A 24,482-nucleotide genomic window follows, 5' to 3' on the forward strand; every position below is an offset into this window, starting at 1 on the left:
AGCTACAGGGTATTTTTGCTCTTTTAATTATTACATTGACTATTGTTTGTATTACATTTCTCTTAGCTGCCCTGTGTTAAAGGTATGGGATATAAATGTTATAAAATACATAAATAACTAAGGCTGCAATCCTAGTCACACTTACGTGGCAATAAGCCCCATTGAATGCAGTGAAGCTTGCATAGACATGCATAGCATTGCACTCTTAAATACATGACACCAACTCTCAATACACTTCTTTCATTTTGACATGTCATGGACCTGGCAACGACGTTGCCCCTCCTGTAAAGATTTGTTCACATCTTCTGAGAGCATCATGGCAGGCCAACTACCTTATGATGGGGCAATTCATCTGTATTGATGAGCTGAGATGATTCCTTATGAAATTTTCATGGGAAGAATTCAGGGAAATATGCAGTTTGTGAATGAAGCACTCAACCGAAAGCCACGTTCATCAGGAAAGTAGTTTAGTGAGGACAAATGAAGAGAGCAAAATCATTAAAGAACCTACCGTTCTCAGGGATATCATATGTATAACAGGAGGATGAAATCTTTGCCTTTTTGACTGATTAAATTATGTTTTATGAAACTTCCATGGGAACAAATCAACATTGAATGTTTTGCCAATATTAATCCTCTAACAGTGGTCCTGACAAAGAGTTCTCCTGCACAGACAGGTCCAGTTCCTTAGGGAAGTAAATGGAGTCAATGATTTACTGATAAATCCACCCAGTATATACATCATCTACGACCCATACATCAGTGCCGCAGGCAACAGCTTGCTTTGCTAAGTGATTCTGTAGTGGGAGATTTAGGAACTGCTTTGTCTTAGACACAACGTCCCCCCAAACAAATGTAAATACTTTCCCCGAAATCATCACACCTGTAAACCTTGATTGGTGGTAGATTCAAGGCATACAGAAGATGAGGCTTCTGCACACAATGAGGATTAGACAAATTCATGCAAGAAAGGTCTGTCAGTTGCTATTAGCCATGATAGCTGCTGGGAACATCCACATGCACAGACCGTATACCTGTGAATAACAAGCGCCACCAGGGACAAATAATGGTGGAGGACGTCAACTTGTGGACTTCCTGCAGGCCTCTGGCTGTCCATTGTTTCTCCCTCTGTGTGTCCTCTGCATCTTCCTGCCATCACTGCTCCTGCTGATGCAGGAGAAAGAGAACAGTGAAAGGAAACAGGTGGCTGGTAGGCAAGCAGCCATGTGCAGACAGAGCATGGTGTCTGGAGCAGCCCTTCGGAACGAAGCCTGCTTGTGCATGGGCCAGGACTGGCTCTGCGCTGCCTGTTGGTTCTTCTGTGGTGACAGCTCCACTCTTTCTCCATCTCTGATGAGTCAACCAGGGGAGAGAAGCTCAGAGGGACTGAGGCAAGAGTGGAGCAGGCTGGCTGGCTGGCAGGCTGGGTGGGGGAGCAGAAGGTGGGGATCCCAGGGGAATACAGAATGGCTGGCAGATTTGCACATGAGGACAGCCATGGTAACATTCTGATGCTCTGTGTGTGTGTGTTTCTGTGTATGTGTGTGTGTGTGAGAGAGAGAGAGAATGAGAAAGAGAGAGAGAGAGAAAGTTTGAGAGAATGAGAGAAAGAGGGCTTTTCTACACAAGGCATTTATTTGCACTCATCTTTCCCTACTCATGGTTGTTTACACGTTCTTTAGTCGATGTTGTGACCCTCCAGTTTCGCTTCTGTATGTAACCATTTTTAGGCAAATTGTTTTAGAACAGGGAAAATGTGGCGTTTAATTGTGGGGAAAAAAGTAAGTACAATTTCGTCTTGTGTATTTGCACTATTCTACTATACCACAGTGCCACCTAGAGGTTATCTAGCAGAAAAGCAGGGAAGGAAACATTCCTTGTGTAGTGCTCAGATCACAATTCTGTGATGAAATCAAAAGTAGATACAGCTGATTAACAACCACTTAACAGCCTCATGTAGAAAACCTCAGAGGGGGACAGAGACAGAGACACAGAGAAAGTACGGATGGATGGATGGACAGATGAAAGTGTGTGTGAGAGAAAGAAGGGTGGATGGGTGAAGGTAAGTGTGTGAGAGAGAGATGGGGGAGGGGAGGGGAGGGGAGGGGAGGGAAGAGAAGAGAAGAGAAGAGAAGAGAGAGAAAAGAATAGGGGTGTCCCTGCCCACTTTTGTGTTTGGCTCCACCTGCTACCAGTATGCAGTCTCCAACCACTTTTCCATAATGGAATGTAGCCCTGTTCTAAAACAACCCAAAGAACATCTCTGAATTAAGCTGTGTGAGTTTGGGGGATTCCTGCTTTTGGGATTCATACTGTTTGTGCCACAGAGGGAAAACACTTGCATATGCAATGGTGCAAAATTATAGTCTTATCTACACTACAAACACATATAAATTTTATACCGAATTTAACTGTCATGGTTAATATCCCCAAATATTCTGGGAACTGTAGTTTAGTGGGGGTGCTTAGAAACCAAGACTGGCCCAAGACATTGTGTTGCCTGGAAGAATAAATCCTCTCCCCCCCCCCCAAGTCAAGGTGCATAGTACTGTATGCCAGTGAAGTTATTTTGGCACCTGAGGCAGAAAAACTCAGAAGCACCCTCCCTGGCAATAAAAAACACAATCACAATAAATTCAATAGTTAACAATTTGCTGCCCTTTCATGACACCCCAAATCTGCTGCCTGAAGCCTAATGGTAGGGCTGACCCTGTGAGAAACCTCTGTTAGAAATCCCTAACCCCTCAAAGAACTATAGTTTCCAGGGATACTGGGGGACAGGAAATAATTATTAAAACATTTTAAGTTTGTGGTGTAGATATTCCTTATAAGCTATATGTCACGCATCTAAGAGCAGTCATATACTAAGTCTAGTAGTCAGCGTAGCCTACAGTCCTGTCTCAAATATACCAAGTGCCTGAATTCTTTGGTGTCCTGCCATAGTTTTCTGAGGCAGGCAGAGCAGCTGTCCAGCAGCATCAAGAAGCCTAGGGCTGGCTGAGCAGGAGAAGAGCTGTCACTAGGTTAAGAGAAGGTCTATGAAGGCTGTCGCATCAGCAACTTCCAGGCATCAACTGAGGGCTTAAGTCCTCTGCCCCACCCTTCCTGCAGTACTAGTTGGGGCCCTGATCTTGATGATCAATGGAGCCAATTACCTAGGGAGGTGGTGGGCTCTCCCACACTGGAGGCATTCAAGATGAAGCTGGACAGCCACCTGTAAGGGATGCTCTGACTTGGATTCCTGCATTGAGCAGCGGGTTGGACTCGATGGCCTTGTAGGCTCCTTCCAACCCTACTATTCTATGATTCTGTGATCCTTTTGGTCCTGGTTCCTCTTCTCCGAGTAGGGCTCTGAAAGGGAATGCCTGGTGCTGCTACACAAGCACTTCACTGGTGGAACTAAACTTCAGTTCACTCTAATTGTTGTTGATATACTTGAGGACCCAGTGGTGATTGTGAAGAGTCTAAAGTTGGGGGATGAGTCCAGCTGAGGCACATTAGGTCCCGCAGTCCTCCAGGTTCCCTGAGTGGGGTGGTGCCTTAAAGTATGATCTCAGAGAGGTTCCCTCTGGGTGCCCCTGTTGTCATTTGGTCCTGGCTCATGCTGGGGCCCATGGTGGGTCCTACTCTAATGAAGGGGTGTGGCAGCTGGAGGCATGAGTTCATGTAAATAAATATTTGAGTGAGGAATTCAGGATTCATACAAACAGCTTGGTCAATTAACAAAGTTTCTTTGGATTTAAAATATGTAACAACAACAACAATTTAAAAGAAATCCCTTCCCTCCTTCACTTTACAATGGAATCACTCCCTTTGTCCTTTCATGCATTTCCTCGAGTTCCATTGCTGTGCTCTGCTCTCCCTATTCCAACTTTGCTGCTCAGATGTCTTTCATGTAGCCTCCTTCTCTTCAGAGCTGTTCTGTTCCCTGAAGATCAGGTTGACTCCTCCTCTTGGCTTCCTGTTCACACACTCATTAAAAACCTCCTCTCCCCAAAGCCACCTTCTTCCTTCCCTTCCTCTTCTCTCTCCCCAACTGCCTTTTTATCTGTCCTCCTCCCCACCTTACATTTCCCCTAGCAACTGTTGCCATGACTCTCCCTGCGTCAACATTCCACTCGCCTGGCTTACTTATCCCAGGCCACAGAGGTCTCATGCGCTTCCAGCTCCAGGAGCTGACAGGTCTTCCTGACATTTGGCAGGAAAGTAAAACAACCATTTCCACTGAAAGATCCAGGTTCCCGTCCAAGCTGCAATGTATCTCATACCTCTACATCTCCATGTTTTTCTCGAAACTACCAGGCACCAGGTAGATCATCTTAGCCCATGTGAAAGCAAAGCAAGATTTTCTCAGAGACTTAGGGTGCAATCCTATGCATGTTTAGACAGAGAAAAGGCCTACAACTCCCAGCATTCCTCAGCCAGCAAACCAAAGCTGGCTGGGGAATGCTGGGAGTTGTAGGCCTTTTCTCTGTCTAAACTTGTGCCCTTACTGTATAATCCAGATCAGTGTGTCAGAGACTAAGCAGAGAGATACGCACATCCACAGTGGATTACCCACACCCAAATGTGTTTACATCTCCTTGGAACTGTTGCACAAATTATGCTTAAATTCGTTCCCTCTAGGAGGGGTATGCCAATATCCCCTTAGAGACACTCAGAACTCTGAGATTCGGTCCAATGCAGTTTTATTTGGCAGGAGACAAACAGCGCTGTTCGGGTGGATTCTCGCGGCTAACACCACAAAGGAGAACCACACCCTGGATGTTTTTGGTACAGCTTATATACATTCTTTATAATGACCTCATTAGCTATGCGGGGTGGGCCACATAATATTCATGAACTTCATTAAGCATGCGTAGTTGACATGTGTCTATGGCTGACCTGTCCTTGCAAGCTGGGCAGGAAGCGATCTAGCTGGAACTGGTTCTAACCCACTGCAGGAGTGGCGGCTACTCGGGGGGGAGGGGCTCCTCTGGCTGTACCTGATATGAAACAGATTGTTACTGTTGGTGTCAACAAGGCAGTTGATAAGACTATCTTCCTCTGGGACTTTCCACTATAGGAGGAATGGCTGCCAATACTTTTAGATGGTGCCTCTTTGGTTCTATCAATCCCCCCTTAAAAGCTTTTCATCGAGCATTAAACATGTTAGTCAGCCATCTCGACTTTGTCATAAAACAAAAGCATTTGTTTTGACAAGGCAGTTTTAATTAATCTTTGGGACAGACCAGACCCCTAGTGCAGGGGATGATGCAACAGCCAAACAGTACCAAAACTCCGACTACCACTACAAGCGAGATAAGGATAGATGCTGCCAAATGTTTCCATTTACCGAACCATTTTTCCAGCCAGAGAGTTAAGGGGTTGTTAACTCCTGAATTCTCGGCTAATTCTTCAGATAGGGTGGTGAGGCCTTGCAACGCCTTCGTTACCATGCCATCAGGGGCTGTGTTGTTGGGGATGAAGGTGCAGCATCTCCCACCTAACATAACATATACTCCTCCTTTTTCTGCTAACAACATGTCAAGAACATGCCGATTTTCCCAGGCCATTTGGCTAGTGGCGTCTAATTGTTTGGCCAATCCCTTTATAGCATCTCAGGTATAGTTTATAAACCTTTGCTGATTATAATAGATGTAATTAATCCAATCTACATTTTTGTTAATGGTTTCCCACCAAAACAGAGTAGATTCGAATCCCGCGGCTATTTGGTTTCACCCTTTAAACTTATCAGGGACTCCTCTTGGCATTCCTATTGAATCTATATATATTTGATTGTCAAAAGGGGTCGCACTTCGCCTTCGGAGGGAATGGGCAGGCTGCTGGGGTGGGTGGAAAGCAATGGAAAAGGGGACCGCAAGCTGTACCAGCCCACAGGTCCCAGACCAATTTGAGGGTTTCAAAGAGCTCCAGGCCTCCGCAATACCACCAGAGGTCAGCTCGGGGAACGGGCAGAGAGTTATTATGGAATGTTGTGGTATTGAGGCAGGTTGAGAGATTGCCCAGAGGGGTACTAACCTGCTCTAGGGACCGGTAGATGCATCTGGTGTGGTTCCATCCCTCCATGGAAGACACAGGGGGTAGGACACGACCTTCTATTTTGAGGGGGGGTAGAGTTTATAGAGTTTATAGGACTGTGGTGGCTTAGTGGTTAAGACGCTGAACTGCAGACTGGAAGGTCGGCAGGTCAGCAGTTCGAGACCCAAGTGCTGCGTGACGGAGTGAGCTCCTGTCTTCAGTCCCAGCTTCTGGCAACCTAGCAGTTCGAAAGCAAGAAATTGCAAGTAGATAAATAGGTACCGCCTCGGCGGGAAAGGTAACAGTGTTCCGTGCACCTCGGTGTTCAGTCATGCCGGCCACATGACCACGGAAGCGTCTTTGGACAGCGCTGGCTCTTCGGCTTAGAAACGGGGATGAGCACCGCACCCTAGAGTCGGACATGACTGCTTGGGGACACCTTTACCTTTACCTTTTAGAGTTTATTGAGGTCTTGGCAACTCTCGTTGCCCCACTCATCAGGATGTTGAAACAGATGGATCATGCAAGTAAGGAGGGAAGGCTGGTCCCATCCTAAGGGAAAAGGTAATACCTTGGCGACAGATCTTCCGGCCGTGCATACAAAACAATCGGATTTGTTTAAGGACTTGGCTGTGTATTTTACCCACTCTAGCCACTTCATTTTCGGCGAAAAAGTCCCTTCAGCCCCCCAAGAGCCTGATAGTCCCACACTGTCTCTAAATCTTGCCCTGTGCCTCCCCGAGTGTCCGGGGTCGGGGAGGGCAGAGGGTTGTTGCTTGTGGACCCCAGGTCTCCTTGAGGACATGATGCAGAGGTCTGGTCTGGATACTTTTTTATCCTAGTATGATGAGTCCACCTATCCCACCCCAAAAGTTTTACCGCTGTGTAGCTAGTCAGAGCCACAGTATAGGGTCCGTCCCACCTGGCAGTCAGGGGCTCCTTTTTCCACTTTTTGACCAGTACTTGGTCTCTGGAGCGGAAAGGGTGGACGGTCTGGTCAAGCGGCAAAGACTGGAACTCCACGGTGTGGCGGTGTAACTGAAACAAAACAGACTGCAAACCAGTAACATGGTCCCACAACATTTGCTTTCCCACTTTCCAAGTGGCTCCCTTGCATTGTCCCGGGCCCAGGGCAGGACTTGGGGTGGCCGCCCAAACATGAGCTCGAAAGGGGACAACTTAATCCCTTTGCGGGGTGTTTTTCGGATTTTAGTTAGGGCGAGTGGGAGGGCCCATACTCCTGGCAAAGCACACCTGCCACCCCCCCCTTCACTCATGCACAAAGAGGTGGAAGGCCTTGGCAGGATTTGGGATCATCAAGGCTGGGGGAGACATTAGGGACCATTTAAACTCTTGAAAGGCTTTTTCCATATCCCTGGTCCAAGCCCAATTGAGCGCCCCTTCTTTTGTCAAGGATTCATAGAGTGGTTTAGCCTTGCCACCATAGTCTGCAATCCATAAACGACAGAATCTGGTGAGGCCCAAGAACGCCCGAAGTTCATGCGGGCAGCTCAGGAAGGGATAGTCTTGAATGGCCTATATTCTGCTATGATCCAGGCGGCGCTGGCCCTTTGAGATTTTATAGCCTAAAAGGGTGACTTCAGCTTTTACGAGTTGCGCCTTATTGCCAGAGACTTTGTACCCGCAGATGGCCAGCAAACTAAGCAATTCACAGGTATATCGTTCACAGTCTTGCGGGGTCTCGGCAGCGATCAACAGGTCGTCACAATACTGTAAGACCTGGCCTTTTTCAAGGCCCCCCTTCCAGGCAGCTAGGTCTCTTTGCAGTTGGGACCCAAAAATCTCAGGAGCGCATGTGAGCCCCTGCGGCACTACTGTCCATGTTAGCTGGGTCTTGTGGTGGGTGTCAGGGTCTTCCCATTCATAGGCAAACAGGGGCTGGGCTGTTTCATGGAGGGGTATTGAGAAGAACGCATCCTTCAAGTCTAAGATAGAAAAGCAGGTGCTCTTTGGAGGGATCTGGGTCAGGATTGTGGGGGGGTTCGGCACGACAGGATTGTTGTTGTTGTTCAGTCGTTCAGTCATGTCCGACTCTTCGTGACCCCATGGACCATAGCACGCCAGGCCTTCCTGTCCTGCGTTCTCTCCCGGAGCGTGCTCAAGTTCATATTCATTGCATCCGTGATGCTATCTAGCCATCTCATCCTCTGCTGTCCCCTTCTCCTTTTGCCTTCAGTCTTTCCCAGCATCAGGGTCTTTTCCAGGGAGTTTTCTCTTTGCATTAGGTGGCCAAAATATTGGAGCTTCAGCTTCATTATCTGTCCTTCCAATGAGCAGTCAGGGTTGATTTCCTTTAGGATGGACTGATTTGACCTCCTTGCAGTCCAGGGGACTCGTAAGAGTCTTCTCCAGCACCACAGTTCGAAAGCATCAATTCTTCGGCGCTCAGCCTTCCTTATAGTCCAGCTCTCACAGCCATACATTACTACTGGGAAAACCATAGCTTTGATTAGACGGACCTTTGTCGGCAAGGTGATGTCTCTGCTTCTTACTATGCTGTCTAGGTTTGCCATAGCTTTCCTCCCAAGGAGCAAGCGTCTTTTAATTTCATGGCTACAGTCACCGTCTGCGGTGATCTTGGAGCCCAAGAAAGTAAAATCTGTCACTGCTTCCATTTCTTCCCCTTCTATATGCCAGGAAGTGATGGGGCCAGATGACATGATCTTAGTTTTTTTAATGTTGAGTTTCAAACCAGCTTTTCCACTCTCCTCTTTCACCCTCAACAAGAGGCTCTTGAGATCCTCTTCGCTTTCTGCCATTAGGGTGGTATCGTCTGCATATCGGAGGTTGTTGATAATTCTCCCGGCAATCTTAATTCCAACCTCTGATTCATCCAACCCGGCATTTCTCATGATGTACTCTGCATATAAGTTAAATAAGCAGGGTGACAATATGCAGCCTTGTCGTACTCCTTTCCCAATTTTGAACCAATCGGTTGTTCCATCTCTGGTTCTTACTGTTGCTTCTTGACCCTCGTATAGGTTTCTCAGGAGACAGGTAAGGTGGTCTGGTACTCCCATCACTTTAAGAATTTGCCACAGTTTGTTGTGATCCACACAATCAAAGGCTTTAGCGTAGTCAATGAAGCAGAAATAGACATTTTTCTGGAATTCTCTTGCTTTCTCCATGATCCAGCGAATGTTGGCGATTTGATCTCTAGTTCCTCTGCCTCTTCGAAACCCAGCTTGTACTTCCGGTAGTTCTCGGTTCGCATACTGCTGAAGCCTAGCTTGTAGGATTTTGACCATAACCTTGCTGGCATGTGAAATGAGCGCAATTGTGCGGTAGTTTGAACACTCTTTGGCGTTGCCCTTCTTTGGAATTGGAATGTAAACTGACCTTTTCCAGCCTTGTGGCCACTGTTGAGTGTTCCAGATTTGTTGGCACATTGAATGCAGCACTTTAACAGCATCATCTTTTAGGATTTTAAATAGCTCGGCTGGAATACTGTCATCTCCGCTAGCTTTGTTGTTACTAATGCTTCCTAAGGCCCACTTGACTTCACTCTCTAGGATGTCTGGCTCAAGTTCAGTGACCGCACTATCATGACTATCAGGGACATTCAGATCTTTCCTGTATAGTTCTTCTGTGTATTCTTGCCACCTCTTCTTAATCTCATCTGCTTCTGTGAGGTCCCTGCCTTCTTTGTCCTTTATCATGCCCATCTTTGCACAAAACGTTCCCTTGAGATCTCCAATTTTCTTGAAGAGATCTCTAGTCTTTCCCATTCTGTTGTTTTCCTCGATTTCTTTGCATTGTTCATTTAAGAAGGCCTTCTTGTCTCTCCTTGCTATTCTCTGGAACTCTGCATTCAGTTGGGTATATCTTCCCCTTTCCCCCTTGCTTTTTGCTTCCCTTCTTTCGTGAGCTACTTGTAAAGCCTCATCAGACAGCCACTTGGCTTTCTTGCATTTCTTTTTCTTTGGGACGGATTTCGTTGCTGCCTCCTGAACAATGTTACGGACCTCCGTCCATAGTTCCTCAGGCACTCTGTCTATCAGGTCTAATCCCTGAAATCTATTCCTCACCTCCACTGTATATTCATCAGGGATATGATTTAGGTCATACCTGAATGGTTTAGTGGTTTTCCCGACGTTCTTCAATTTAAGCCGAAATTTTGCAAGAAGCAGCTCATGATCTGAGCCACAGTCAGCTCCAGGTCTTGTTTTTACTGACTGTATGGAGCTTCTCCATCTTTGGCTGCAAAGGACATAATCAATCTGATTCCAATATTGACCATCTGGTGACGTCCATGTGTAGAGTCGCCTCTTGTGCTGTTGGAAAAGAGTGTTTTCTATGATCAGCATGTTCTCTTGGCAAAACTCTATTAGCTTTTGTCCTGCTTCATTTTGTACACCAAGGCCATGCCTGCCTGTTATCCCGGTGATTTCTTGACTTCCTACTTTAGCATTCCAATCACCTATGATAAAGAGGACATCTTTTTTTGGTGTTAGTTCTAGAAGGTGTTGTAGGTCTTCATAGAACCGATCAACCTCAGCTTCTTCGGCCTCAGCGGTTGGGGCATAGACTTGAATTACTGTGATGTTGAATGGTTTGCCTTGGATTCGTACTGAGATCATTCTATCATTTTTAAGATTGTACCCCAGTACTGCTTTTCCCACCCTTTTGTTGACTATGAGTGCTACTCCATTTCTTCTAAGGGATTCTTGCCCACAATAGTAGATATGATGGTCACCTGAATTAAATTTGCCCATGCCTGTCCATTTTAGTTCGCTGATTCCCAAGATGTCGATGTTCAATCTTGCCATCTCATGTTTGACCACCTCCAGCTTACCTTGATTCATTGATCTGACATTCCAGGTTCCTAAACAATATTGTTCTTTACAGCATCGGATTTTCTTTTCACCGCCAGACACATCCACAGCTGAGTGTCCTTTCGGGTTTGGCCCAGCCGCTTCACTCTTTCTGGCGCTACTTGGAAATACCCTCTGCTCTTCCCCAGTAGCATATTGGACACCTTCCGACCTGAGGGGCTCATCTTCCGGCGTCATATCTTTTAGCCTTCTGATACGTTCCATGGGGTTTTCTTGGCAAGAATACTGGAGTGGGTTGCCATTTCCTTCTCCAGTGGACCACATTTTGTCAGAACTCTCTGCCATGACCTGTCCGTCTTGGGTGGCCCTGCACGGCATAGCTTATGGCTTCACTGAGTTACGCAAGCCCCTTCGCCACAACAAGGCAGTGATCCATGAAGGGGATAGGATAGGGAGCTATAATTAATTTGTTGATAAGGCGTAAGTCTTGCACAAGCCTGAAATCTGGGCCCCCCAGTTTGCGGACCCCCAAAATGGGGGTGTTCTATGGGGAAGTTCCTTCATGGAGCCAGCCGCAAGCCTTGAATTTCTCAATGAGGGGTTTCAGGCCTTTCTGAGTAGCAGTTTCATTGGGTACTGGCAGACCTTGACAGGGCCATGGCCAGGCTTTAGAGTAAAAACAACGGGGGCTGTAGTCTTTCCCTGGGCCCATCCTCCATTCTCAGCCCAGGCAGAGGGGTCTACACCCGGGAATCATGACCACTCAGGACTCCCCTCAGGAGCCCTGACCATGTAAGTCAACAAGGCCATCTGGTAGTTGGACCCCTGTTGTTTGGGAATTCTAATTTCTATTTGGCCATTGCAAGGAGCCTGGCCCCCTCGACTTTCTCTTCCCCCCCCCCGCTTATCATAGACTTTCATAGCAATCTCAATAAGCTCTTCAATGCCCTTTCCCATTACTCCTTCTACCCTTTGCAATTTTCTTCTAATGTCATCATATAGCTGGCCGACAAATAGGGACACCAGAACCCATCGATTGTCAGGGTTGTCAGGATCCAGATCAGTATACTTCCAACACACCTCACACAGCCTTTCATAGAATCCCGCTGGGGATTCTTCTGTTATCTGCTTTATTTCATACAGTTTGGATAAGTTGACTGTCTTTCTAATACACTTCCTCATTCCCTTTACAAGCAAATTAGCATAGCTGGCGTGCTGCTTACGCTCCGCATCAGTCCCATGTGACCACCCGAGGTTGGTGTCAGGGATGGCCTTGGCTCCGCTAATCTTATCTTTGTCCTCGCCCTGTGCTCGAGCTGTCTCAAAAACACATTCCCTTGCTTTTGTTTTTACTAGTCTATGATCTTCAGCTGTCAATAGGGTGCGCATGACAATTTGCATGTCTTGTCCAGTGGGCTTGTGAGTGTCAATGATAGTCTCGAAGACCCCAGCCATTCAGCCCAGATCTTCGGAGAAGGTGGGATTTTGATGTTTCCAATTATAGAGGTCGCTGGTAGTAAAGGGAACATACACATAGGCCGTGTGTCCCTCTGAGTCAAGGACTTCTCTTAAGGGAGCTTGGAGAGATGTTTCTGGTGCCGCCTCAGGGTCATTTGGGGGGGGTCTGATTCGTGGCTCCGGAGAGACTCTAACCAAGCCTTGGCAGCAGCCACCTCCCTCTCTTCACATTCCTTTTTCCAAAAATCCTCCCAAAAATTTTTCTTGGCCTGAATCTCGGCCGGAGTTTTCTGGGACACAGGTTGTGGGAGGCTGGGATATAAAAGGAAGGGCCTAAAAGGTCCTCGGGTGCCGGGAGAATAACGGGCTGACGGAGGGCAGAGGCCGTCCGAAGCTGCAGCCTTCAGGGGACCTCTGCGGACAATCATCATTTTACACTGAGACATTTTACATTTCAATAACCATGACGGCGAAGGTTTCCTTGTAATCATGGATTCCCAGGAATCAATATATGGGAGTTGGTCTAAATGGCCGTCTCTGGTGACTACTTGGTAAACAGAAGAGACCAGCGAAGGGTCATAAGAGCCTCCCTCGGGCCATCCAACGCCAAACGTTGGCCACTCGCGGTTACAAAAGTTTCTCTAGACATTTTAACACCTTGTCCTTGCAAGCTGGGCAGGAAGCGATCTAGCTGGAATTGGTTCTAACCAGCTGCAGGAATGGTGGCTACTGGGGGCGGGGGGCTCCTCTGGCTGTACCTGATATGAAACAGACCATTATTGTTGGTGTCAGCAAGGCAGTTGATAAAACTATCTTCCTCTGGGACTTTCCACTGTAGGAGGCTGCCTCAGATGGCTGCCAATACTTTAAGATGGTGCCTCTTTGGTTCTATCAGAACCAAAACTAACTCATTTTTGTTTCCCTTTGTTGTTCTTTTAGCAAAGCAAACACTGCTCCACTGGAGTGCTTGATCATATGCTGGGGAGTAGGTACTTACTTTGTACCACTTGCTAATAGCATGGAAGGAATAGCGTATGAAGGTTCTTAGGAGTAACATAAGGTTTGTAACCCGAAATTGTAGGTATTTGTTAAAGCCCATGTGGATCCCTGAAGGTGCTCCATTCAATCTTGATTTGCGCACCTACTTTTAACATTGGAAACATGATGTTTTTGTGAACTTGGCCTAAGAGATGTTACTGGGAAATCTCTTCCAATTGTCCAAGTCTTAAAATGGGGATGCTAATCTATTTTTCAAAAAGGGACCTGCATGATGGAACAGATTTTCTGCTGTGAGTTTATTTTTGGTTCACTTTCTACATATGGTCATTTCACAGGTCTTAGGGCTTAACAGTTAATTATCTACTGCTGACCTTGCAGAGGGAAATTGTCTGTCCCCAATGTTCTAGGAATATCCTTTGGAAGACACAAGATGGATGAACATTAAACCAGGTTAACAGGATGAAGAAGCAAGAACTTTGGCTCCTATAATGGTCCTTTAATTTTAAGGATGCATTTTTATCTTGACTTCAACAAAGAATTCATGTAACACAAGCAAGAAGAAATGCCACAAACTGCTGGATGCTTTCCAAACATGGGAGAGGTAAACATGCCTTTAACTCTAGTCTCAGGACATGGTCTGAAGGCATATGCTACAGCAACCCTATTGAAGGGTTGAATTTAAACACTCTTGGGTCTGGTCAGTGCCTGAATGCAAAGCCACCTAAGAATCATATGTATGCTGCTATGAGTTCCCTCTTGGAAGAAAGGCAAGATATACATTTAAAAATAAATACTACTGCAGCCTTCCCAAAGCTGGAGCATCTCTGGAAAGGAAAGTTTCCTCCTGTGCAAGCACCAAGTCATTGCTGACTCTTAGAGAGACGCCACTTTCGCTGGTGTTTTCATGGCAGACTATAACGGGGTGGTTTGCCATTGCCTTCCCCAGTCATGACTACCTTTCCCCCAGCAAGCTGGGTACTCATTTTACCGACTTTGGAAGGATGGAAGGCTGAGTCGACCTGAGCCAGCTACCTGGGACCCAGCTTCCACTGGTCTCGAACTCAGATCGTAGGTAGGGATGTCAGAGAATTCCACCACGGATCTCAGGGAGGCTGAATGCCAGTGCATTCAGCCCCCTGAAATTGGTGGCAGAACGGCTTGCCCCCCCCCACCACCCCGGGAGTAGACTTACCTGGGGCGGATCTTCCGGGCGGCGGTGGCTCCAGCGGCGGCTCCAGCGACGGTTCGGCGGTGGTGGCAGCGGCGGCCTGTCTTCCGACCGGCCGCCGCCACTGCCATTTCCAGTTTTTTAAAAAAAGACGTGATAGGCTACATAAAGATTTACGTAGCCTATCACGGCTAGGTTAAAAAAAAAAACGTGATAGGCTACGTAAACATTTACGTAGCCTATCACGGCTGACTGCAGGGACGCAAACGGTGGCGGCTACGGCCGCTGCCATTTGCGTCCCTGCTAGCTAGTGGCCGAATGTCCGGCCGCTGGCGGAGCTGGCCGGTGGAGCTGGCCGGCGGCTCCACAGAATCCCTGCGGAGCAGAGCCGGCGGAGTGCCTCCCCCCCCGCGAGGATTCCGGAGGGAGGGACGGAATGCCTTCCCCCCACCATCAACATAATCCGTGAACAGGTAAGTGACTTTCGTACATCCCTAGCGTAGGGAGAGTTTCGGTTGCAATACTGCCGCCTACCAGTCTGCACCACACGAGGCTCTTGGGGCATCTCTACACCAGCCTAAAATCCTGCATTTAAAATGGGGCTTTCTGCTTCCATTTTAAATGCAGGATCACAACCGACTCCCTTTACACACGCTTCCTTTCCCCCCTCCCCTCCCCCCCTCCCATCCCCTCTTCCTTCTCCCCGTATCTGAGTCTTCCATTATCTTTCATTGACCTTGCTCCTCTTCTTGCCGCTTTTACTCTTTTCACGGAGGAAACTCAAGTGGAACTGATAGAACCAAGGAGACACCATCTTAAAGTAGTGGCAGCCATCTCAGGCAGCCTTCTACAGTGGAAAGTCCCAGAGGAGGTTAGTCTTCTCAACTGCCTTGATGTCAACAGCAACGGTCTGTCTCATATCACGTACAGCCAGAGGAGTTCCCCCACCCTTGCGAAGCCTGCAGCTAGAACCGGTTCCAGCTAGATCGCTTCCTGCCCCACTTGATATGACACGTCAACAGGCTATGTAATCAGAGTGTATATAAGCTGTACCAAAAACATCTAGGGTGTGGTTCTCCTTTGTGGCGCTAGCTGCAAGAATCCACCCAAGCAGCGCTGTTTGTCTCCTGTCGAATAAAACTGCGTTGGACTGAATATCGGAGTTCTGTGTGTCTCTAAAGGGATATTGGCATACCCCTCCTAGAGGGAACGAACTTAGGCACATTTGTGCAACAGAACACAATGGGGTAATTTGATAGGTCATTGTCTGCGATCTATTTATAAACGGAACAAAGGGCATTTAGTGCAGCAGATGCCTTGGATGATTGCTGCGTCATGTAGAGAGCCTGCAAACTTCCGTGAAGGAGCAATCTCAATCGCAGGATAAAAGCTCAGTGTGAAGAAAGCCCTGGTGTCCTTCAGATATGTTAGATGACACCTCCCTTAATCTAAGCCAGCATGATCCCTGCTGGCTGGGGATGGTGGGAGTAGTATTCCAACACATCTGGCGGGCACCAGGTTGGGGAAGGGTATACTATTGCATACCTTACATCATTTTCTATGTGAAATCAGGAACACTCTCATGTACTCATAATATTTTTATCCTCATAACTAGGTTAGTTGGCTGAGCTGCCCCATCACTTTATTACTGCTTGTACACTCTGTGATTTATTCTGGAATAGCTTGTCCACTCCTGGCTTCAGAATCAGGGTATGTGAGTAAATCAACATATCAATGTTTTTAAGTCTTTAAGAATGAGTTGATCTTGGAATTGTTGTCGATCACAAGCTGAAAATGAGCCAACAACGTGATGTGGCTGCAAAAAAGGCAAATGCTATTTTGGGCTGCATTAATAGAAGCATAGCTTCCAAATCCCGTGAAGTATTAGTCCCCCTCTACTCAGCACTAGCTAGGCCTCATCTGGAGTACTGTGTCCAGGTCCAGGCACTGAACTTTAAGAAGGATGCAGACGAGCTGGAGAGGGTTCAGAGGAGGGCAACAAAGATGATCAGGGGCCTGGAAACAAAGCCCTATGAAGAGAGACTGAAAGAACTGGGCATGTTTAGCCTTGAGAAGAGAAGACTGAGGGGAGATATGATTGTGCTGTTCAAGTACTTGAAAGGTTGTCACAGAGAGGGAGGCCAGGATCCCTTCTCGATCATCCCAGAGTGCAGGACACAGAATAATGGGCTCGAGTGACAGGAAGCCAGATTCTGGCTGAACATCAGAAAAAACTTCCTGACTGTCAGAGCAATACGACAATGGAACCAATTACCTAGGGAGGTAGTGGGCTTTCCCACACTGGAGGCATTCAAGATGAGGCTGGACAGCCATCTGTCGGGGATGCTCTGACTTGGAATCCTGCATTGAGCAGGGGCTTGCACTCAATGGTCTTGCAGGCCCCTTCCAACCCTACTATTCTATGATTCTATGAATAATAGAATGAATGTATGCAGCTTGATCCTATGCATGTTTACTCAGAGAAGTAATTGTGTGTAGGACTGCAGCCTCTGGTAAAGCAGGAAGAGTTGTTTCTCTTTTATTTCATCTCCTTGTCAACCCAGGGTAAATAATCATAGCTGCAGTCTTATTCACACTTACTTTGGAGTAAGCCCCGTTGAATTCAATGGACTCCCTTCTCCCCAAATGGGAACAATGTTTTACCAGGAACACATACCATAAAGAAGGGACAGCTGGAACATCTGCTATTGCTCAGCTGACACAACCTTCCCCAACCTGGGTCCCTCCTGATGTCTTACAGGTTACAACTCCCATCAGCGTCAGCCTGCACGGCTAATGACCATAGATGATGGAGGTTACATGCCCAAAACATCTGGAGGAACCCAGGTTGGGGAAGGCTGGACTATGGAGACAAATTATGTCCTCTTCTTTATGGAAGCCAATGGAAGGTCATTTTCAGGACACATGAAGGTGTTATGTTGCCGGTCTGTCAGTCTGATCCTAAACATAGGGTTGGATTCAGACTTGGCCATACTTAGGGTAGACTCATTGAAATCAGTGGGACTGAGGTTAGTCATTACTAACTTATCCTGTACACGGAATAATGGGCTCAAGTTACAGAAAGCCAGATTCCGGCTGAACATCAGGAAAAACTTCCTGACTGTTAGAGCAATACGACAATGGAACCAATTACCTAGGGAGGTGGTGGGCTCTCCCACACTGGAGGCGTTCAAGACGAGGATGGACAGCCATCTGTCAGGGATGCTCTGACTTGGATTCCTGCACTGAGCAGGGGGTTGGACTCGATGGCCTTGTAGGCCCCTTCCAACCCTACTATTCTATGATTCTATGATTCTATGATCTCAGTAAGTATGGCTAACTCTGGATCTAACCCATTCTTATTTGTAAGTTTAAGTACTACTACATTCAAAGGGATTACTTCATAAAGAGTCTGCTCAGGACATCCTTTCCCAACCCAGGTCCTCAGATGTTGTTGGACTACCACTCTCATCATCCCCAGCCAGCACAGCCAGCAATGATGGGAGTGGTAGTCCAACAACATCTGAAGACCTTTGGTTGGGAAAGGCTGACTTAGGATTTTGAAGCTGTCCCTGGCCTTGCTCAGGGGATATTTCTTCCCCCAGATTCTCCCTGGGGAGCAATCGGAAGCAGGCCTCAGGTCAGGCCCACACACTTCCCTTTGTGCACCCCTCCCTGTGGGGAGAAGTGAACAAATGTACCAGGCGCATCCTGTATTATCACCCTGTGAGCTAAAACCCATTGCCAAATGAGCTAAATCCAGTCAAAATAAGGCAATAGTAATAATTACCTATATGGGACCGCAGTGGCTTAGTGGTTAAGACGCTGAATTGCAGACTGGAAGGTCGGCAGGTCAACAGTTCGAGACCCGAGTGCTGCGTGACGGAGTGAGCTCCCGTCTTCAGTCCCAGCTTCTGCCAACCTAGCAGTTCGAAAGCAAGAAATTGCAAGTAGATAAATAGGTACCGCCTCGGCAGGAAAGGTAACAGCGTTCCGTGCACCTCGGTGTTCAGTCATGCTGGCCACATGACCACGGAAGCGTCTTCGGACAGCGCTGGCTCTTCGGCTTAGAAACGGGGATGAGCACCGCACCCTAGAGTCGGACACGACTGGTTGGGGACACCTTTACCTTTTTTTAATAATTACCTATATGTTTTAAAATGCACAGAGGGCTACACCATCAGAGATTGTCACTATGACCATTTGACAGATGCAAACAGATGTTTTAATGGTATATATTTTAAAAAGATTTCTCTGTTGGTGAGTCAAACTTTCCATAAAACACCTTTAGGAGAGCTATCAGGAGAGCATAAACCAGGTAACCATAATGTATTGGATGCTATATTCAAATGTATTCTTGAGATGGTTTAAAGGAATAATATTTGGGTGTTGAGAGATCCTGATCTAAACTCTGGTTTGAATAGTACAGACTGTCCGTCTCATGCTTCTGTTCACCCAGCTAGATAGTCGACTTGATATTTTGGGATTTTTACCCCTCTTCTCTGTATCTAGTGCTTATGAATAATTTGTAGCTGCATGTCATCACACTTGGAGGATAGGGGCCTGCACAGTGACCATTATTAGCACTTCCACATCTTGGAATTATCTGTATTAATAAATACATTCCAGTGATATGCACATACTATTTTTCCCCCTTCTTGGTGCAATATTACCCAAAGCATCTCCTCGCTCTCTCTCTCTCCCTGTACACAGGACCAAAAGTGCAGGCACATCATTTATTGATAAGACAAAAAGAATGTAATGAAATTATCAATGTTCTTGAATTAATTATGAACATGATTAAGAAAGCTAAAATCTCAGGAGCCAGGATCTCATTACCCATTCAGTCTTAGGGATTGCTTTCATTCAGCTCGGCAAAGAGGCTTTAAGCAGCCCCACCATTGCCTCTCCTCTCCTCTTTTGAAAAAAAAAATTGTGATAACAGGAAGGTTTATTTGTTTCCTTGGTTTGTGCTCCTTTCTTGAAATGATCCCTCTTGGTGCGTACTCCTCCGAATGCCACCTTTCCTCCTGCACAGAGAAGAAGGCATTGATAGGGCCTATGTAACAATGAGGTCTCTGAGCCTGCATAACCCCTTTGGACGGCATCTCGGTTTGATTTGCATCGCTGGAGCTCCTTTTCAAGGTAAGTCTGAGGATGTAGCCAAAAAAAAAGTTCTTCCAGATTTATGTCTGCAGCTCTGCTCCGATACTCTCTGATTCCCATTCAGCTTGAAGCTTTAATGACATCATTATTACGCTGTCTGTGAGCTTGATTTAACTCGGAGCCTGTTTCAGATATTCTTCACTTTGGGGAAGAACTAATCTTATTCTTTATATATATAAAAAAATTAACAGGAAGCACTGGTAAAAACACTTCGGACTATACATTTCCATAAACTAAATGCAGGAAATTGCAGCAGCTGCAGATTAGAATAAGTGGCTGAGATAAATTCATAACTGTGATCCCGCAGTAATAATTGGCTTATGAATTTTCCCCCTTCTGTTTTAACTATACCAGGAGCATCTGCCATTTCCCCTCTTTTGCTGAAAGAGCTTGAAAGCAACATTTTAAGAGAACACCTTCTTTTCCTCACTCTTTACAGGGCCCTTATGAATTAGTTGTCGTTGTTACTGTTGTTGCAAAGTTTGGCCTGAAATGATTGTCTAAGGTCATGTAGCAAATAAGAATAGGGTAATTACCTGGCTAAAGTGAGATTATCCTGATTTGATTGTAATAAAATAAGCATAAAGGGTGGCAGTGTGAGATTTAAATCACACCAAGTGCTTTGTGTATGCTTTGCTAGCTGTGAATCAGACTTTAATTTTAAAAGCAGTTCTGCATTTAGCATTCCTGGCTTGCAAAGAAGGAAGGAATATGGAGACATATAATAGTGGGAACGTGATAGTGTCTAGTATTTTGGAACAAGGACATTGAAGAAAGTACTTTTCATCATTTAGCAAGTGCTTCATGGGACAAGCGAGCATGACTGATCACAATTATTTTCCGTGTTAGCTCTTGGAAAGATAGCTTGACTACTCTGCTCTAGGAGAGAGTGGAGAGAGGGAGAGAAATTAGATCTCAGCTAATTTGCACAGATGGTACTCAATGGAAAGAATCATTCTTAATTCAAACCAAAGAAACAGTGTTAATACCTCCCTTGCTAAATCACACTTAAAAAAAACTAAACAGGAAGCATAATGCAAATGTCTTAATATTGGCAATTGAAATGCCACACTATTCCTATATACTTGTAAGCAGCAAAATACTGTCTCAAATCCAATCAGAAAAGAATGCGTATGACTAATAGATCTGAAAGCAATAGGGAAATACTGACTGCAGGGGTGCAATTTCTTTATTGAATGTAGGGTTACGTGCTTTAGGTTCTTCCAGATTTGAATCAACAAAAGGCTTGAAACTGTTAGGACGTCTGTCATATTTTTTCTAGGCCTGAATCATTTGCTTTGATGCTAATTATGGAAATATTCATTTTAGCCATGCAAATGTGTCCCATAAAGTGTACTAATTTTACTTCTAAAAAATTATGTTGACTTAAAAATTTTGCACCATTACAAAGTATGGTTGAAGAAATCTAAAAGTAGAAATGATGTATATTTTAGCCTGTTCTGAAAAGGAGTACAATGGAAATCTTATGCTATTCTCTAACAGTGCAATCCTATATATGTTTATTCAGAAGTAAGCCCCACTGGGTTCAATGGGGCTTACTTCCAGATATGTTCTCACATCTTCCGAAGTGAACAGGGCATTTCCAGCACATTCTGTTTTAGAAAGAGCAGTCTGATATACCACTTGAAGAAAAAGTTAAGTGCATTATTACCTATGTGGAGTTGTCGTCATCAGCAACCATGCCTTTTAGTTCAGATGGTAAAGCAATGAAGAAAGCCAACCTAACATGATGTTTGTCACATCAATTGAGTAAATATTGAATTGCTATAGTCAGTGAACACGACTTTCTGTTCAGATCTAGGAAATGAAACCCTCATCAAACCTCAGAATATGGGGTGCTTCTGCACTTTTAGAGATGTTGCAGTTGCAGTATGTTCCTGATAAACCGTTTTGCCCTATTTCATCTGTCTCAGCAAGTTTGCTTGCTCAAAGCTGTCCTGGAATTCCTCAAAATCATTATAATGGTAGGGCAGACTTCCTACATGACTAATGATGTGTGTGTGTGTGTGTGTGTTTAATGAGGATATGGATCTGCATGAATGTAAGATATGGGCTTTTAAATATGATTCATTGCTGTGGTCACTTGAAATGACTTCAAAAACAAATAAAGGATTCTGTTTAGTCTAGAATGCTTTCCATAGTGAAATCACCCGAGGGCATGGGACACACACACATACAAAGTTGACGTCATTGTGGGTTTGTGTGTGTAGTTAAATTTTTAATGGGGATGTTTTGGGATGAGGATTAACTTCCACCATGATTGGACACAATACTATGAATTCCTAATCAAATGAAAATGGGGGAGAATCTAGAAAATGGGATTGGTTCCTAAGATTGCAGCCTCTTATACAAACTTACTGAGACCCATTTGGCTCAGTGGGACTTACCGTTCCATAAATATGCCTAAGATCAGGCTCCATATATGATACAAAGAATCACAAGAATGGAACAAATGCATCATTTAGGGTATTGTAAGTAATCTCTTTTTGTGCTATGACTCGTTGATTCCTTTAACCGGGGAACATTTCTCATAAGTAATTGGGAACACAGAGTTGGTAGATCAGTGAGGCATGCCAGCCTGACATTCTCTTCTTGTGAACAAATTTTACTTTGCATCTCCTTCAGCAGCCAGCAATGGCCAAATGGTGAAAAGAGGAAATCCCCATATATATTTCCTCCCTAAGGGTACTTTTGGAAGGTAGAATTGAAATTTGACATGAGACTAGATACATATGGCCACATAAGCATATGGGGAAGCTGCATGGTTCTCAACACTTAATTAATTTATTTCACCCCCTCCAGCTAAAGGGATCTATGTGTGGAAGCAGGTTTATGCATGTGTATCATTTGCTGGATCCAAAGCCATGTGCATTTTCCGGAATCTATATCCAACTGTGGATGTCATCTATCCCCACATTATTGCTTTCAATGGAATGTACATGTCCCAATCCACATTGTAGTGCAACTAGTAACAGATACATAACTTGTTTTTAAAGCTCTTCTAGAGCATGTATGTGTATGGTTTCTCCTAAGAGAGGGCATTGGGGATTTGGCGATCATCTCTAATTTTTCAGAGACACGTTATCTTAATTTAGGATTCTTACTCATGAAAGGTGGGAGATTTCGTGTTCTGCCTGATTCATAAATTTGTATCTACACACAAGCCAGTGTACCAAGTGGTTCAACATGGCATCATAGAATATCATCATATTCTAATTTTATGGGACATGTGACATTTTTTGTTGTAGTACGGTTGGTATCCAAAGCACAATGGCATATGAAGAACAGAGACAACAAAACCTAGGAAGCAAAATGAGTAAAACTGAAAAACACCAGGCAAGCTCTTTTCTTGTATTTCCTGTATTTCTACATGTATCACAAAATAGTACATATCCTTCTTGCATATGTATACTGATAAAGTAGTTATTATTGGATTATAAATGTAGAGGCTACATGGAAATTAAAATCTGTATTTTGGTGAATAAATGTAAGAAACATTTATTTGATTAACAGCACAATCCCATACATGCCGAACAAAATCCTGTTGAATTCAGTGTGGCTTATTCCCAGTGTGTATATGATTACAGCCAAAGTATTTTACTTTAAAGATTGTAGGGTTGTTTTTTCATTAATTCAAACCCAGGTGTGTGTGTTTTTAACTCCCTCAAATTATTCTAACTATGGTTGCTAAGGTGGTGGTGGGGATTCTTGTGGTGGAATTTTCCTTCTGAGTGTGCCAGTTTAAATCATGAAAAGTTTTTACAAACGTAATTTTTAGTTAGAAAAAAGAAACATTTTAAAGCAAGTTTTTATATTTGTAAGCAAACTACAGTACTGAAAAATGAAGGGAATACCACTATATTTTGATGTTTTTCATAGCCTTTTTTCCTGGAGATTAGTGTGATGACATTGTAAAATAATAAACAACAGCAACTACCTTATTGCAACAAATAATTTTATGGAGATAGGTTTTTCACCCTGTTCCATCGATTGAGACTGATGCCAGGCTAACGTAGTGTATAGACCTATTCTTCTTCCTATGACCTATTGTACTAGCAAACACAGTTGTACGCTGTAGGCACTGCAGATGTACCAGAGTCTACTTTTGAGTCTGGTCTGCCAGTTGTATCCCATAGTGCATGATGGGGTGAATTCTGAAAGCATTTTTACCATGGATTTCACAATTATGTTGCGGGGTGGAAGAGGTTCTGCCATTTTAAATCAGGAAAAAAATGTGTCCCTTCTTTTCGTTATTGCTTTTGCTTGGAAAAAACATGGGATTGGATCCTGATTTACTCATACTTAGGGTAGAGCCATTGAAATCAATGGGACAGGTAAGACAGGGCTAACTTAAGGCCCATTGATTTCAATGGGTCTCCTCTACGAATGACGAAATCTCACTGCAATCCCCTGCCCTGCAACTCATCATGCTGAAATTACTGTTCTTTTTTTTTTCAGCCATTTCATAGTTTCATTATTCCATCATTGTAAATTATGCCTTACAATATAGCATACACCAAAAAGTGATGGGTGGGGAGCAGATCTCTGCCCCTAGGAGATTACAGTGTAAGCTTTGACAGAAGATAGAGACAACAGAGGGATGGGACTGAGCAAGGCAAGGCCGGCAAAGGACGAATGCGAGCAAATGCAGTTCTGTGTACTTAAGCTTTGCATTTATTTTCCTGGGAAAAGCTGAGAGTGGGCTGCTGCTAGAAGTTCAGTTTTGACTGGAATGGGTTAAAGAGAGCCCCATTGCTTTAGATTGATTTAAATCAGTAATGGATCTTCTCATAAAGCTGCTGTTACTAGATATTACGCTGCTATCTCAGTCCTTTGATAGCACAGATAAGAAG

This window comes from Heloderma suspectum, chromosome 3, assembly GCF_057233095.1.
Source record: "Heloderma suspectum isolate Gila_16-S chromosome 3, 16-S_ref, whole genome shotgun sequence".
Classification (NCBI taxonomy): domain Eukaryota; kingdom Metazoa; phylum Chordata; class Lepidosauria; order Squamata; family Helodermatidae; genus Heloderma; species Heloderma suspectum.